The sequence below is a fragment of the Arachis hypogaea genome, chromosome 9, assembly GCF_003086295.3.
Source record: "Arachis hypogaea cultivar Tifrunner chromosome 9, arahy.Tifrunner.gnm2.J5K5, whole genome shotgun sequence".
Lineage (NCBI taxonomy): Eukaryota > Viridiplantae > Streptophyta > Magnoliopsida > Fabales > Fabaceae > Arachis > Arachis hypogaea.
In genome coordinates, this window is record NC_092044.1 from 30,260,353 (window position 1) to 30,279,109 (window position 18,757).

The 18,757-nt window shown below is 38.9% G+C and overlaps 1 non-coding gene across 1 annotated transcript; it reads right to left on the reverse strand.

Annotated features, from left to right (window-relative positions):
• Positions 1 to 1,021: 1,021 nt before the first annotated feature.
• LOC112713578 (small nucleolar RNA R71) lies at positions 1,022 to 1,125 on the reverse strand. Its single transcript, XR_003158549.1, has one exon. It is a non-coding gene; the product is annotated as a small nucleolar RNA R71 (small nucleolar RNA).
• Between the last annotated feature and the right edge of the window lie 17,632 nt (positions 1,126 to 18,757).

An 18,757-nucleotide genomic window follows, 5' to 3' on the forward strand; every position in this document is an offset into this window, starting at 1 on the left:
TCAAAAATTTGATTTCAAAATATCTTATCTAACTCCTTATCTTTTTATCTTTTCAAATTTGATTTTAATATCTTTTTCAACTAACTATTTGACTTTTTGTTTGTTTCTTATCTTTTTCAAAACCACCTAACTATTCTTTCCTCTCTAATTTTTGAAAATATCTCACCCCTTTTTTCAAAATTCTTTTTAATTAATTAATTGTTTCAAATTTTAATTTTAATTTTAATTCATCTTTAATTTTCGAAATTACTAACTCCTTTTCAAAATTAATTTTCGAATTCTCCCTCTCTTCTCTTCTTCTATTTATTTATTTATTCACTAACACTTCTCTTCATCTCAAATCACTGCCCCTATCCTTACCCTTGTGTTTGGATTATTCCTTCCTCTTAATCCTTATCCCCTTTCTTCTTCTACTAATAATAAGGATCCTCTTTACTGTGACATAGAGGATTCCTCTTCCTTTTCTTTTTCTCTTCTCTTTCATATGAGCAGGAACAAGGAAAAAGGCACTCTTGTTGAAGCTGATCCTGAACCTGAAAGGACTCTGAAGAGGAAACTAAGAGAAGCTAAATTACAATAATCCAGAGGCAATCTTTCTGAAATTTTCAAACAAGAGAAGGAGATGGCAGCCGAACCCAACAACAATAATGCAAGGAGGATGCTTGGTGATTTTACTAAACTCACGTCCAAGTTTGATGGAAGAAGCATCTCAATTCCTGCCATTGGAGCAAACAATTTTGAGCTGAAACCTCAATTAGTTGCTTTAATGCAACAGAACTGCAAGTTTCATGGACTTCCATCTGAAGATCCTTATCAGTTTTTAACTGAGTTCTTGCAGATTTGTGATACTGTTAAGACTAATGGAGTAGATCCTGAAGTCTACAGGCTCATGCTTTTCCCTTTTGCTGTAAGAGACAGAGCTAGAACATGGTTGGACTCACAACCTAAAGATAGCCTGGACTCCTGGGATAAGCTGGTCACGGCCTTCTTGGATAAATTCTTTCCTCCTCAAAAGCTGAGCAAGCTTAGAGTGGATGTTCAGACCTTCAAGCAAAAAGATGGTGAATCCCTCTATGAAGCTTGGGAAAGATACAAGCAGATGACCAAAAAGTGTCCTTCTGACATGTTTTCGGAATGGACCATATTAGATATATTCTATTATGGTCTATCTGAGTTTTCCAAGATGTCATTGGACCATTCTGCAGGTGGATCCATTCACCTAAAGAAAACGCCTGCAGAAGCTCAAGAACTCATTGACATGGTTGCAAATAACCAATTCATGTACACTTCTGAGAGGAATTTCGTGAATAATGGGACGTCTCAGAGGAAGGGAGTTCTTGAAATTGATGCTCTGAATGCCATACTGGCTCAGAACAAAATGTTGACTCAACAAGTCAACATGATTTCACAAAGTCTGAATGGATGGCAAAATGCATCCAACAGTACTAAAGAGGAATCTTCTGAAGAAGAAGCTTATGATCCTGAGAACCCTGCAATAGCAGAGGTAAATTACATAGGTGAACCTTATGGAAACACCTATAATTCATCATGGAGAAATCACCCAAATTTCTCATGGAAGGATCAACAAAAGCCTCAACAAGGCTTTAATAATGGTGGAAGAAACAGGTTCAAACCTTTTTCATCATCTTCTCAGCATCAGACAGAGACTTTCGAGCAGAGCACCTCTAACTTAGCAAACATAGTCTTTGATCTGTCTAAGGCCACTTTAAGTTTTATGAGTGAAACAAGGTCCTCCATCAGAAGTTTGGAGACAAAAGTGGGCCAGCTGAGTAAGAAAGTCACTGAAACTCCTCCTAGTACTCTTCCAAGCAATACTGAAGAGAATCCAAAAAGAGAGTGCAAGGCCATTGACATACTCAACACGGCCGAACCTAGAGAGGAAGGAGAGGACGTGAATCTCAATAAGAAATACCTCATGGGACGTCTCTTAAGCAAGAAAGAGTTCCCTATTGTGGACCTAAAGGAATCTGAGGCTCATATAGAGACCATAGAGATTCCACTAAATATCCTTCTGCCATTCATAAGCTCTGAAGACTATTCTTCCTCAGAAGAGGATGAAGATGTGACTGGAGAGCAAGTTGCTCAATATCTAGGAGCCATCATGAAGCTGAATGCCAAGTTGTTTGATAATGAGACTTGGGAAGGTGAACCTCCCTTGCTCATTAGTGAACTAGATACATGGGTTCAGAAAACTTTACCTCAAAAGAAACAAGATCCTTAAAAATTCTTAATACCATGTACCATAGGCACCATGACTTTTAACAAGGCTCTGTGTGACATAGGGTCAGGCATAAATCTTATGTCACTCTCTGTAATGGAGAAGCTGGGGATCATTGAGGTACAGCCTGCCCTATTCTTATTACAATTGGCAGACAAATCAGTAAGACAAGCTTATGGATTAGTAGAGGACGTGTTAGTAAAGGTTGAGGGCCTTTACATCCCTGCTGATTTCATCATCTTAGACACTAGGAAGGAGGAGGATGAATGCATCATCCTGGGAAGACCTTTCCTAGCCACAACAGGAGCTGTGATATATGTTAACAGAGGAGAATTAGTCCTTCAATTGAATGGAGACTACCTTGTGTTTAAGGCACACGGCCATCCCTCTGTAACACTGGAGAGAAAGCATGAAAAGCTTCTCTCAGTACAGAGTCAAAAAGAGCCCCCACAGTTAAACTCTAAGTTTGGTGTTGGGAGGACACAACCAAACTCTATGTTTGGTGATGAGAAAACCCCACATTCAAACTCTAAGTTTGGTGTTGGGAGGACTTCATCGTGGTCTGAACTTCTTTAAAGGCTCCATGAGAGCCCACTGTCAAGCTAGTGACATTAAAAGAGTGCTTGTTGGGAGGCAACCTAATTTTTATTTATCTAATTTTATTTTTATTTTATTGTTATTTTATGTTTTATTAGGTTCATGATCATGTGGAGTCACGAAAAAAATACAAAAATTAAAAACAGAATCAAAAACAGCAGAAGAAAAATCACACCCTGGAGGAAGGACTTACTGGCGTTTAAACGCCAATAAGGAGCATCTGGCTGGCGTGCAACGCCAGAACAGAGCATGGATCTGGCGCTGAACGCCAGAAACAAGCAACATCCTGGCGTTCAAACGCCAGGAATATGCCCTGAGGAAAGTTGGCGCTGAACGCCAGTAACAAGCATGGAACTGGCGTTCAACACCAGAAACATGCTGCACATGGGCGTTGAACGCCCAGAACGTGCATCACTTTGGCGTTTAAATGCCAGAATTGTATACAAAGGCATTCTACATGCCTAATTGGTGCAGGGATGTAAATCCTTGACACTTCAGGATTTGTGGACCCCACAGGATCATCTCAGGATCTGTGGACCCCACAGGATCCCCACCTACCTCCACTCACCTTCCCTCCTTATAATCCTATAACACCTCTTCCCAAGAACCTTTCACCAATCACTTCAATCTCTCTTCCCCATCACCTCTTCACCACTCACATCAATCCACTCTTCCCCAAAAACCCCACCTACCTTCAAAAATTCAAAATTCTTTCCCACCCAACCCACCCTAAATGGCCGAACCTACTCCCTCTCCCCTCCCTATATAAACCCCTCCATTCTCCTTTATTTTCACACAACACAACCCTCTCTTCTCCATTTTGGCCGAATACACCTCTCCCCTTCTCCTCCATATTTTCTTCTTCTTTTTCTTCTCTTCTTTCTTCTCTTGCTCGAGGGCGAGCAATATTTTAAGTTTGGTGTGGTAAAAGCATAAGCTTTTTGTTTTTCCATTACCATTGATGGCACCTAAGGCCAAGAATCCTCTAGAAAAGGGAAAGGGAAGACAAAAGCTTCCACCTCCGAGTCATGGGAGATGGAAAGATTCATCTCCAAAGCCCATCAAGACCACTTCTATGATGTTGTGGCCAAGAAGAAGGTGATCCCTAAGGTCCCTTTCAAGCTCAAGAAAAATGAGTATCCGGAAATCCGACATGAGATTCAAAGAAGAGGTTGGGAAGTTCTGGCCAACCCCATGCAACAAGTTGGAATCTTAATGGTTCAAGAGTTCTATGCTAATGCATGGATCACTAGGAACCATGATCAAAGTATGAACCCAAATCCAAAGAATTATCTTACAATGGTTCGGGGGAAATACTTAGATTTTAGTCCGAAAAATGTGAGGTTGGCATTCAACTTGCCCATGATGCAAGGAGATGAACGCCCCTACACTAGAAGGGTCAACTTTGATCAAAGGTTGGACCAAGTCCTTATGGACATATGTGTGGAAGGAGCTCAATGGAAAAGAGACTCCAAAGGCAAGCCAGTTCAACTGAGAAGACTGGACCTCAAGCCTGTAGCTAGAGGATGGTTAGAGTTCATCCAACGCTCCATCATCCCTACTAGCAACCGATCTGAAGTTACTATGGATAGGGCCATCATGATTCATAGCATCATGAATGGAGAGGAAGTAGAAGTTCATGAAGTCATCTCCCTTGAATTCTACAAAATAGCCGAAAAGCCCTCCACCATGGCAAGGCTAGCTTTTCCTCATCTTATTTGCTATCTATGTTACTCAGCTGGAGTTATCATAGAAGGAGACATCCTCATTGAAGAGGACAAGCCCATCACTAAGAAGAGGATGGAGCAAACAAGAGAGACCATCCACGGATCTCAAGAGATGCATGAGGAATCTCATCATCAAGAAATCCCTGAGATGCCTCAAGCGATGCATTTTCCTCCAAATAACTATTGGGAACAACTCAACACTTCTCTAGAAGATTTGAGTTACAATGTGGATCAATTAAGGGTGGAACATCAAGAGCACTCTATCATTCTCCATGAAATTAGAGAAGATCAAACAGCAATAAGGGAGGAGCAACAAAGGCAAGGAAGGGACATAGAACAGCTTAAGGACATCATTGGTCCTTCAAGAAGAAGACGCCACTAAGGTGGATTCATTCTTTGTTCTTATTTCTCTGTTTTTCAATTTTTATGCTATATATTTGTTTATGTTTTGTGTCTCTACTTCATGATCATTAGTGTCTTGTGTCTATGTCTTAAGGCTATGAATAATTCCATGAATCCTTCACCTTTCTTAAATGAAAAAATGTTTCTAATTCAAAAGAACAAGAAGTACATGAATTTCGAATTTATCCTTGAATTTAGTTTAATTATATTGATGTGGTAACAATACTTTTTATTTTCTGAATGAATGCTTGAACAGTGCATATTTTTGATCTTGTTATTTATGAATGTTAAATTTGTTGGCTCTTGAAAGAATGATGAACAAAGAGAAATGCTATTGATAATCGGAAAAATCATGAAATTGATTCTTGAAGCAAGAAAAAGTAGTGAAAAAGCAAAGGCTTGCGAAAAAAAATGGCGAAAAAAATAGAAAGAAGAAGAAAAAGCAAGCAAAAAAAGACAATTGCCCTTAAAACCAAAAGGCAAGGGTAAAAAGGATCCAAGGCTTTGAGCATCAATGGATAGGAAGGCCCAAGGAAATAAAATACAGGCCTAAACGGCTAAATCAAGCTGTCCCTAACCATGTGCTTGTGTCATGAAGGTCCAAGTGAAAAGCTTGAGACTGAGTGGTTAAAGTCGTGATCCAAAGCAAAAAGAGTGTGCTTAAGAACCCTGGACACCTCTAACTGGGGACTTTAGCAAAGCTAAGTCACAATCTGAAAAGGTTCACCCAGTCATGTGTCTGTGGCATTTATGTATCTGGTGGTAATACTGGAAAACAAAGTGTTTAGGGCCACGGCCAAGACTCATAAAAGTAACTGTGTTCAAGAATCAATATACTTAACTAGGAGAATCAATAACACTATCCGAAATTCTATGTTCCTAGAGAAGCCAATCATTCTGAACTTCAAAGGATAAAGTGAGATGCCAAAACTGTTCAGAAGAAAAAAGCAACAAGTCCCGCTCATCTAATTAGAATTAATATTCATTGATATTTTGGGATTTATAGTATATTCTCTTCTTTTTATCCTATTTGATTTTCAGTTGCTTGGGGACAAGAAATAATTTAAGTTTGGTGTTGTGATGAGCGGATAATTTATACGCTTTTTGGCATTATTTTTAGGTAGTTTTTAGTATGATCTAGTTACTTTTAGGGATATTTTCATTAGTTTTTATGCTAAATTCATATTTCTGGACTTTACTATGAGTTTATGTGTTTTTCTGTGATTTCAGATATTTTCTGGCTGAAATTGAGGGACCTGAGCAAAACTCTGATAGGAGGCTGACAAAGGACTGCAGATGCTGTTGGAATCTGACTTCCCTGCACTCGAAATGGATTTTCTGCAGCTACAGAACTCCAAATGGCGCGCTCTCAACGGTGTTAAAAAGTAGACATCTAGAGCTTTCCAGAAATATATAATAGTCCATACTTTGTTCGAGATTTGACGACGTAAACTGGCGCACAACGCCAGTTCCATGCTGCATTCTGGAGTCAAACGCCAGAAACACGTCACGAACCAGAGTTGAACGCCAAAAACACGTTACAACTTGGCGTTCAACTCCAAGATAAGTCTCAGCTCGTGTAAAGATCAATCTCAGCCTAAACATACACCAAGTGGGCCCCAGAAGTTCATTTATGCATCAATTACTTACTTCTGTAAACCCTAGTAGCTAGTTTAGTATAAATAGAACTTTTTACTAGTGTATTAGTCATCTTTTGACCATTGGTCCTTCTCTTTATTTTCGAATTCATATCATATTTTGGGGGCTGGCCATTCAGCTATTCCTGGACCTTTCACTTATGTATTTTCAACGGTGGAGTTTCTACATACCATAGATTAAGGGTGTGGAGCTCTGCTGTACCTCAAGTTTTAATGCAATTACTACTATTTTCTATTCAATTCGATTTATTCTTGTTCTAATATACCATTCGTACGTCAACCTGATGGATGTGATGATCCATGACACTCATCATCATCCATCCCTATGAACGCGTGCCTGACAACCACTTCCGTTCTACAAGCGAAAGCTAGGATGCGTATCTCTTGGATTCCTAATACACGATGCATGGTTGCCCCTCGCCTGACAACCGAGCCTTCCATCCCGTGAGATCAGAGTCTTCGTGGTATAAACTAGATTGATGGCGGCATTCATGAGAATCTGGAAAGTCTAAACTTTGTCTGTGGTATTCCAAGTAGGATTCTGGGATTGAATGACTGTGATGAGCTTCAAACTCGCGATTGTTGGGCGTGATGACAAACGCAAAAGAATCAATGGATTCTATTCCGACATGATCGAGAACCGACAGATGATTAGCGGTGCCGTGACAGAGCATTTGGACCTTTTTCACTGAGAGGATGGGATGTAGCCATTGACAACGGTGATGCCCTACATATAGCTTGCCATGGAAAGGAATAAGAAGGATTGAAAGAAGCAGTAAGAAAGCAGAGATTCAACAGGAGCAAGCATCTCCATACACTTATCTGAAATTCCCACCATTGAAATACATGAGTAACTTTACCTTTATTTTATGTTTATTATTCATTATTTATTTTTGAAAATCCATAATCAATTACTATCCGCCTGACTGAGATTTACAAGGTGACCATAGCTTGCTTCATACCAATAATCTCTGTGGGATCGACCCTTACTCACGTAAGGTTTATTACTTGGACGATCTAGTACACTTGCTGGTTAGTTGAGCGGAGTTGTGAAAGAAAGTGATGAGTTAATAGATGCATGGTGGACGAAATTGTGATCACTATTCTTTGTGCTTATATGGATTTATTCAAAAATTGTCTTTATTTGGATTCACAACTCCGTTCAACTAACCAGCAAGTGTACTGGGTCGTCCAAGTAATAAACCTTACGTGAGTAAGGGTCGAATCCACAGAGATTGTTGGTATGAAGCAAGCTATGGTCACCTTGTAAATCTCAGTTAGGCAGATTAAAGGGTAATTGTGATTATTGGAATAAATAATAAAGAGGAATAATAAAAGGGATAGAATACTTATGCAGATTCATTGGTGGGAATTTCAGATAAGCGGATGGAGATGCTGTAGAGCCCAAGGACGCCTGCTCTCCTATTGCTTCTACTCAATCCTTCTTACTCTTTTCCATGGCAAGCTTTGGTTAGGGGTTCACCATCAACTGTGGCTACTTTCAATCCTCTCGGGGAAATATCCTATGCGGCTGTCACTCGCACAGCTAACCAGTCTGGAGGCATCACCCATGGTTGATGGCTACATCCCATCCTCGCAGTGAAAACTAATGCTCACGCACTCTGTCACAGTACGGCTAATCACCGGTTGGTTCCCTCCCCTACTGGAATAGAATCCCTCTTTTGCGTCTGTCACTAACGCCCAGCAGGTTACAAGTTTGAAGCACGTCACAGTCATTCATTACCGGAATCCTACTCGGAATACCACAGACAAGGTTAGACTTTCCGGATTCCCAGGATCCTACTCGGAATACCACAGACAAGGTTAGACTTTCCGGATCCTCATAAATGCCGCCATCTATCTAGCTTATACCACGAAGATTCTGTTGGGGAATCTAAGAGATACGCATTCAAGCTCTGTTGCATGTAGAACGGAAGTGGTTGTCAATCACGCACGTTCATAAGTGAGAATGATAATGAGGGTAATCTAACTCATTACATTCATCATGTTCTTGGGTACGAATGAATATCTTGGAATAAGAATAAGGGAGAATTGAATAAAAGAAAATAGAACTTCATTAATACTTGAGGTACAGCAGAGCTCCACACCCTTAATCTATGGTGTGTAGAAACTCCACCGTTGAAAATACATAAGCAAAAGGTCCAGGCATGGCCGAATGGCCAGCCCCCAATATGTGATCACAGGATTCAAAATACAATCCAGGATGTCTAATACAATAGATAAATGTCCTATATATACTAGACTAGCTACTAGGGTTTACATGAGTAAGTAATTGATGCATAAATCCACTTCTGGGGCCCACTTGGTGTATGCTTGGGCTGAGCTTGATCAATCCACGAGTAAAGGCATTTCTTGGCGTCAAACTCCAGGTTATGACGTGTTTTGGGCGTTCAACTCCGGATCATGACGTTTTTCTGGCGTTTAACTCCAGACAGCAGCGTGTACTTGGCGTTCAACGCCAAGTTACGTCGTCTTTCTTCGAATAAAGTATGGACTATTATATATTTCTGGAAAGCTCTGGATGTCTACTTTCCAACGCCGTTGAGAGCGCGCCAATTGGAGTTCTGTAGCTCCAGAAAATCCATTTCGAGTGCAGGGAGGTCAGATTCTAACAGCATCAGCAGTCCTTTTGTCAGCCTTCTTCAGAGTTTTGCTCAAATCCCTCAATTTCAGTCAGAATTTACCTGAAATCACAGAAAAACACACAAACTCATAGTAAAGTCCAGAAATGTGAATTTAACATAAAAACTAATGAAAACATCCCTAAAAGTAGCTCAAACTTACTAAAAACTATATAAAAACAATGCCAAAAAGCGTATAAATTATCCGCTCATCACAACACCAAACTTAAATTGTTGCTTGTCCCCAAGCAACTGAAAATCAAATAGGATAAAAAGAAGAGAATATACTATAAAGTCCAAAATATCAATGAATATTAATTTAATTACATGAGCGGGACTTGTAGCTTTTTGCTTCTGAACAGTTTTGGCATCTCACTTTTTCCTTTGTAGTTTAGAGTGATTGGTATCTCTAGGAACTTAGAATTTTGGATAGTGTTATTGACTTTCCTAGTTAAGCATGTTGATTCTTGAACACAGCTACTTATGAGTCTTGGCTGTGGCCCTAAGCACTTTGTCTTCCAGTATTACCACCGGATACACAAATGCCACAGACACATAACTGGGTGAACCTTTTCAGATTGTGACTCAGCTTTGCTAGAGTCCCCAATTAGTGGTGTCCAGAGCTCTTAAGCACACTCTTTTGCTTTGGATCACGACTTTAACCACTCAGTCTCAAGCTTTTCACTTGGACCTTCATGACACAAGCATATGAATAGGGACAGCTTGATTTAGCCGCTTAGGCCTGGATTTAATTTCCTTGGGCCCTCCTATCCATTGATGCTCAAAGCCTTGGATCCTTGCTTTAAAATTTTCGCCACTTTTTTTTTTTGACTGCTTTTTCTTGCTTCAAGAATCAATTTCATGATGTTTTTCAGATCATCAATAACATTTCTCTTTGTTCATCATTCTTTCAAGAACCAACAATTTTAACACTCATAAACAACAAGATAAAAAATATGCACTGTTCAAGCATTCATTCAGAAAACAAAAAGTATTACCACCACATCAATATAATTAAATTAAATTCACTAATAATTTCAAAAATTATGTACTTCTTGTTCTTTTGAATTAAAACATTTTTCTTTTAAGATAAGTGAAGGACTAATGGATTTTATTCATAGCTTTAAGGCATGGTTACATACTAATGATCATGAGATAAAGACACAAAGCATAGATAGACATAATACTTAAAAACCGAAAACAGAAAGAAAATAAAGAACAAGGAATGAATCCACCTTTAGTGGCGTCTTCTTCTTGAAGGACCAATGATGTTCTTCAACTCTTCTATGTCCCTTCCTTGCCTTTGTTGCTCCTCCCTCATTGCTCTTTGATCTTCTCTTATTTCTTGGAGAGTGAGGGCGTGTTCATGGTGTTCCACCCTTAGTTGTTCAACATTATGGCTCAAGTCTTCCAAAGAGGTACTAAGTTGCTCCCAATAGTTGTTGGGAGGAAAGTGCATCCCTTGAGGCATTTGTTGATGATGAACTTCCTCATGTTCTTCTTGAGGGCCGTGAGGAACTTCTCTTGTTTGCTCCATCCTTTTCTTGGTGATGGGCTTGTCTTCTTCAATGGAGACATCTCCATCTATGATAACTCCAGCCGAGTAGCATAAATGGCATATGAGGTGGGGGAAGGCTAGCCGTGCCATGTATGAAGGCTTGTCAGCTATTTTGTAGAGTTCATTGGATATGACTTCATGAACTTCCACTTCCTCTCCAATCATGATGCTATGAATCATGATGGCCCGATCCACAGTAACTTCAGATCGGTTGCTTGTAGGGATGATGGATCTTTGGATGAACTCCAACCATCCTCTAGCTACAGGCTTGAGGTCCAGTCTTCTTAGTTGGACTGGTTTGCCTTTGGAGTCTACTCTCCATTGGGCGCCTTCCACGCAAATGTCCATTAGGACTTGGTCCAACCTTTGATTAAAGTTGACCCTTCTTGTGTAGGGGCGTTCATCACCTTGCATCATGGGTAGATGGAATGCCAACCTCACATTTTCCGGACTGAAATCTAAGTATTTCCCCCGAACCATTGTGATATAGTTCTTTGGATTCGGGTTCATACTTTGATCATGGTTCCTAGTGATCCATGCATTGGCATAGAACTCTTGAACCATCAATATTCCAACTTGTTGCATGGGGTTGGTTATGACTTCCCACCCTCTTCTTTGAATTTCATGTTGGATTTCCGGATACTCATTCTTTTTGAGCTTGAAAGGGACCTCGGGGATCACCTTCTTCTTTGCCACAATCATCATAGAAGTGGTCTTGATGGCTCTTGGAGATGAATCTCTCCTTCTCCCATGACTCGGAAGTGGAAGCTTTTGCCTTCCCTTTTCCTTTTCTTGAGGATATTCTGGTCTTGGGTGCCATTGATGGTGAATGAAAAATAAAAAGCTTAGGCTTTTTTTCCGCACCAAACTTAAAATTTGCTCGTCCTCGAGCAAAAAAGAAAAGAAGAGTAGAAGAAGAAGAAGAGAATTTTGGTAGAGAAGGAGAGGGAGGGGTTCGGCTATATGAGAGAAGAAGGGGTTTGTGTTGTGTGAAAATGAAGAAGAAAGGAGAGGTATTTATAAGGAGAGGGAGGGTGGGAGTTCGGCCATGTTGGGTGGGAAAGGGTGGGAAATTGAATTTGAATGTAATGGAGGTAGGTGGGATTTATGGGGAAGAGGAGGTTGATGTGAATGGTGCATGGGGTAATTGGGAAGAGGAATTGAGGTGATTGGTGAAGGTTTTTGGGAAGTGTGACATTGAAAATGAGATTTGGATTAGGAGAGTGTGATTAGGATTAAAAGAAAAGGTAGGTGGGGATTCTGTGGGGTCCACAGATCCTGAGGTGGGGATCCTGTGGGGTCCACAGATCCTGAGGTGAAAAGAAATACCATTCCTTCACCATATAGGCGTGTAAATTGCCCTTCATGCATCATTCTGGCGTTCAAACGCCCATTGGTGCATGTTCTGAGCGTTAAACGCCCATGTAATGCATGTTTCTGGCGTTGAACGCCAGTTTCATGCATGTTTCTGGCGTTCAGCGCCAGATTGTCCTCTGTGTGCGCATCCTGGCGTTAAACGCCAGGATGTAGCTTGTTTTGGGCGTTCAGCGCCAGAAAGATGCTCTGTTCTGGCGTTGAACGCCAGCCAGATGCATCTTCTGGGCGTTGAACGCCAGCCCGTGTGTCCTCCAGGGTGAAAAATTTTTTTCTTCTGTTTTTGACTCTGTTTTTAATTTTTTTGATTTTTTTCGTGACTCCTCATGATCATGTACCTAATTAAACACAAAAATAAAAAAGAAACAAAATAAAATAAAATTAGATAAATAAAATTGGGTTGCCTCCCAACAAGCGCTTCTTTAATGTCAATAGCTTGACAGTGGCTCTCATGGGGCCACAAGATGATCAGATCAATTTAGTGTGTTGTCTCCACACCAAACTTAGAGTTTGGATATGGAATTTGAACACCAAACTTAGAGTTTGGTTGTGGCCTCACAACACCAAACTTAGAGTTTGACTGTGTGGGCTCTTCTTGACCTTGAACTGAGAGAAGCTCTTCATGCTTACTCTCTTTTGTCACAGAGGGATGGCCATGTGCTTGAAACACAAGGTATTCTCCATTCAATTGAAGGACTAACTCTCCTCTGTTGACATCTATCACAGCTTCTGCTGTGGCTAGGAAAGGTCTTCCTAGGATGATGCATTCATCATCTTCCTTCCTAGTATCTAGGATTATGAAATCAGCAGGAATGTAAAGGCCTTCAACCTTCACTAGCACGTCCTCTACTGTTCCATAGGCTTGTCTCACTGACTTGTCTGCCAATTGTAATGAGAACAAGGCAGGTTGTACCTCAATGATTCCCAGCTTCTCCATTACAGAGAGTGGCATCAGATTTATCCCTGACCCAAGGTCACATAGAGCTTTTTCAAAGCTCATGGTGCCAATGGTGCAAGGTATTAAGAACTTGCCAGGATCTTGTTTCTTTTGAGGTAGAGTTTTCTGAATCCAAGTATCTAGTTCACTAATGAGCAGGGGAGGTTCACTTTCCCAAGTCTCATTACCAAACAACTTGGCATTCAGCTTCATGATAGCTCCTAAGTATTGAGCAACTTGCTCTCCAGTCACATCTTCATTCTCTTCAGAGGATGAATATTCTTCAGAGCTCATGAATGGCAGAAGGAGATTTAATGGAATCTCTATGGTCTCTGTATGAGCCTCAGATTCCTTTGGATCCTTAACAGGAAACTCCTTCTTGCTTGAAGGACGCCCCAGGAGGTCTTTCTCACTGGGATTTTTGTCTTCCTCCTCCTTAATGCATTCGGCCATGTTGACTAAGTCAATGGCTTTGCACTCTCCTTTTGGATTCTCTTCTGTATTACTTGGGAGAATACTGGGAGGAGTTTCAATAACTTTCTTACTCAGCTGACCTACTTGTGCCTCCAAATTTCTAATGGAGGATCTGGTTTCATTCATGAAACTGAAAGTGGCCTTTGACAGATCAGAGACTATATTGGCTAAATTAGAATTATTTTGTTCAGAGTTCTTTGTCTGTTGCTGAGAAGATGATGGATATGGCTTACTATTGTTCAGCCTATTGCGTCCACCATTGTTAAAGCCTTGTTGAGGCTTTTGTTGATCCTTCCAGGAGAAATTTGGATGATTTCTCCATGATGGGTTATAGGTATTTCCATATGGTTCACCCAGATAATTAACCTCTGCCATGGCAAGGTTCTCAGGATCATAAGCTTCTTCAGAAGCTGCCTCTCTAGTACTGTTGGATGCATGTTGCAATCCATTCAGATTTTGAGAGATCATGTTGACCTGTTGAGTCAACACTTTGTTCTGAGCCAATATGGCATTCAGAGCATCAATTTCAATAACTCCTTTCTTCTGAGGTACCCCATTATTCACGGAATTCCTCTCAGAGGTATACATGAACTGGTTGTTAGCAACCATGTCAATGAGTTCTTGAGCCTCTTCAGGCGTTTTCTTCAGGTGAATAGATCCACCTGAAGAATGGTCCAGTGACATTTTCGAAAATTCAGAGAGACCATAATAGAATATATCTAACATGGTCCATTCTGAAAACATGTCAGATGGACATCTTTTGGTCAGCTGCTTGTATCTTTCCCAAGCTTCATAGAGGGATTCACCATCTTTTTGTTTGAAGGTTTGAACATCCACTCTCAGCTTGCTCAGCTTTTGAGGAGGAAAGAATTTATCCAAGAAGGCAGTGACCAGCTTATCCCAGGAGTCCAGGCTATCCTTAGGTTGTGAATCCAACCATATTCTAGCTCTGTCTCTTACAGCAAAAGAGAAAAGCATGAGTCTGTAGACTTCAGGATCAACTCCATTCGTCTTTACAGTCTCACAGATTTGCAAGAACTCAGTTAAGAACTGATAGGGATCTTCAGATGGAAGTCCATAAAACTTGCAGTTTTGTTGCATCAGTGCAACTAGTTGAGGCTTAAGCTCAAAGTTATTGGCTCCAATGGCAGGAATGGAGATGCTTCTTCCATCAAACTTGGATGTTGGCTTTGTGAAGTCGCCAAGCATTCTCCTTGCATTATTATTATTATTATTTTCGGCTGCCATGTCCTTCTCTTGTTCGAAAATTTCTGACAGGTTGTTTCTGGATTGTTGTAATTTAGCTTCTCTTAATTTTCTCTTCAGAGTCCTTTCAGGTTCTGGATCAACTTCAACAAGAGTGCCTTTTTCCCTGTTCCTGCTCATAAGAAAGAGAAGAAAACAAGAAAAGAAAAAGGAATCCTCTATGTCAAAGTATAGAGATTCCTTTATGTTAGTAGAAGAAGAAAGGGGTAGAAGAAAGAAGAAGGATTCGGATTTTTGGATGAAGAGAGGTGAAGAGAAGTGTTAGTAATTAAATAATTAAATAGAATAAGAAAGGAGAGGGAGAAATTTCGAAAATAATTTTGAAAAAGAGTTAGTGATTTTCGAAAATCAAAGACAAAATATAATTAAAATTAAAATCTAAAACAAAAAGAATTTTTTTGAAAAAGAGAGGGAGAATTTTCGAAAATTAGAGAGGAAAAAGTAGTTAGGTGGTTTTGAAAAAGATATGAAACAAACAAAGAGTTAGTTAGTTGATTGAAAAAGATTTGAAATCAAATTTTGAAAAAGATAAGAAGATAAGAAGTTAGATAAGATATTTTGAAATCAAATTTTGAAAAAGATAAAGTTTTTGAAAAAGATAAGATAAAAAGATAAAAAGATTTTTAAGAAAAAGATATTTTGAAAAAGATTTAATTTTTAAAATTACTTAACTAACAAGAAACTACAAGATAAGATTCTAGAACTTAAAGATTGAACCTTTCTTAACAAGAAAGTAACAAACTTCAAATTTTTGAACCAATCACATTACTTGTTAGTTAATTTTCGAAAATTAGATATAAAAGATAAGAAAAAGATTTTGAAAATATTTTGAAAAAGATTTTTGAAATTTTCGAAAATTATAAAAAAATGAAAAAGATATGATTTTTGAAAAAGATTTTGAAAAGATAAGATTTTTAAAATTGAAATTTTGACTTGACTTGTAAGAAACAACTAATTTTAAAAATTTTTGACCAAGTCAACCCAAAATTTCGAAAATTTGGAGGGAAATAAGGAAAAGATATTTTTGTTTTTTTTTATTTTTAAATTTTTGAAGAAAAACACAAAAATGACCCAAAACATGAAAATTTTGGATCAAGACACAAGATGCATGCAAGAATGCTATGAATGTCAAGATGAACACCAAGAACACTATGAAGATCATGATGAACACCAAGAACATAATTTTGAAAATTTTTTTGATGCAAAGAAAACATGCAAGACACCAAACTTAGAAATTTTTAATGCATGGAAAATATGAATGCAAAAGTGCACAAGAAAAACAAGGAAAGACACAAAATGAGAAAACATCAAGATCAAACAAGAGGACTTATCAAGAACAACTTGAAGATCATGAAGAACACTATGAATGAATGAGATTTTCGAAAAATGCAAGAAAAATTTTTAAAAGCATGCAATTGACACTAAACTTAAAAATTAACACAAGACTCAAACAAGAAACACAAAATATTTTTTATTTTTATGATTTTCTAATTTTTTTGTATTTTTATTTAATTTTTTTTTCGAAAAACATTTTTAGAAAAACGAAAAAGAAAAGAAAAATTTTGAAAAGGATTTTTGAAAAGAAAATTACCTAATCTGAGCAACAAGATGAACCGTCAGTTGTCCATACTCGAATAATCCCCGGCAACGGCGCCAAAAACTTGGTGTTGTTGCCGGATCAACTTGGTGCTGTGGTTGCACGTAATTGTAATTCAAATATTCCCCGGCAACGGCGCCAAAAACTTGGTGGACGAAATTGTGATCACTATTCTTTGTGCTTATATGGATTTATTCAAAAATTGTCTTTATTTGGATTCACAACTCCGTTCAACTAACCAGCAAGTGTACTGGGTCGTCCAAGTAATAAACCTTACGTGAGTAAGGGTCGAATCCACAGAGATTGTTGGTATGAAGCAAGCTATGGTCACCTTGTAAATCTCAGTTAGGCAGATTAAAGGGTAATTGTGATTATTGGAATAAATAATAAAGAGGAATAATAAAAGGGATAGAATACTTATGCAGATTCATTGGTGGGAATTTCAGATAAGCGGATGGAGATGCTGTAGAGCCCAAGGATGCCTGCTCTCCTATTGCTTCTACTCAATCCTTCTTACTCCTTTCCATGGCAAGCTTTGGTTAGGGGTTCACCATCAACTGTGGCTGCTTTCAATCCTCTCGGGGAAATATCCTATGCGGCTGTCACTCGCACAGCTAACCAGTCTGGAGGCATCACCCATGGTTGATGGCTACATCCCATCCTCGCAGTGAAAACTAATGCTCACGCACTCTGTCACAGTACGGCTAATCACCGGTTGGTTCCCTCCCCTACTGGAATAGAATCCCTCTTTTGCGTCTGTCACTAACGCCCAGCAGGTTACAAGTTTGAAGCACGTCACAGTCATTCATTACCGGAATCCTACTCGGAATACCACAGACAAGGTTAGACTTTCCGGATTCCCAGGATCCTACTCGGAATACCACAGACAAGGTTAGACTTTCCCGATCCTCATAAATGCCGCCATCTATCTAGCTTATACCACGAAGATTCTGTTGGGGAATCTAAGAGATACGCATTCAAGCTCTGTTGCATGTAGAACGGAAGTGGTTGTCAATCACGCACGTTCATAAGTGAGAATGATAATGAGGGTAATCTAACTCATTACATTCATCATGTTCTTGGGTACGAATTAATATCTTGGAATAAGAATAAGGGAGAATTGAATAAAAGAAAATAGAACTTCATTAATACTTGAGGTACAGCAGAGCTCCACACCCTTAATCTATGGTGTGTAGAAACTCCACCGTTGAAAATACATAAGCAAAAGGTCCAGGCATGGCCGAATGGCCAGCCCTAATATGTGATCACAGGATTCAAAATACAATCCAGGATGTCTAATACAATAGATAAATGTCCTATATATACTAGACTAGCTACTAGGGTTTACATGAGTAAGTAATTGATGCATAAATCCACTCCAGGTTATGACGTGTTTTGGGCGTTCAACTCCGGATCATGACGTTTTTCTGGCGTTTAACTCCAGACAGCAGCGTGTACTTGGCGTTCAACGCCAAGTTACGTCGTCTTTCTTCGAATAAAGTATGGACTATTATATATTGCTGGAAAGCCCTGGATGTCTACTTTCCAACGCCGTTGAGAGCGCGCCAATTGGAGTTCTGTAGCTCCAGAAAATCCATTTCGAGTGCAGGGAGGTCAGATTCCAACAGCATCAACAGTCCTTTTGTCAGCCTTCTTCAGAGTTTTGCTCAAATCCCTCAATTTCAGTCAGAATTTACCTGAAATCACAGAAAAACACACAAACTCATAGTAAAGTCCAAAAATGTGAATTTAACATAAAAACTAATGAAAACATCCCTTAAAGTAGCTCAAACTTACTAAAAACTATATAAAAACAATGCCAAAAAGCGTATAAATTATCCGCTCATCAATGCACATACCAAAGTGCCATTGTTGATGATCACAATTTCGCCCACCATGAAGATAGGTTCAGATTTCTGAGATGAAGAGAAGTGTTAGTGAATAAATAAATAAATAGAAGAAGATGAGGGGGAGAGAGTTCAAAAATTAATTTTGAAAAAGGGTTAGTGATTTTCGAAAATTAAGAGAAGAAATAAAATTAAAATTAAAATTTGAAACAATTAATTAATTAAGAAAATTTCGAAAAAGAGGGAAGTGATTTTCGAAAATTAGAGAGGGAAAAGTAGTTAAGTAGTTTTGAAAAAAATAAGAAACAAACAAAAAGTCAATTAGTTAGTTGAAAAATATATGAGAATTAATTTTGAAAAGATAAGAAGATAAGAAAAGATATTTTGAAATCAAATTTTTGAAAAAGATATAATTTTAAAAGATATGATAAAAGGATAT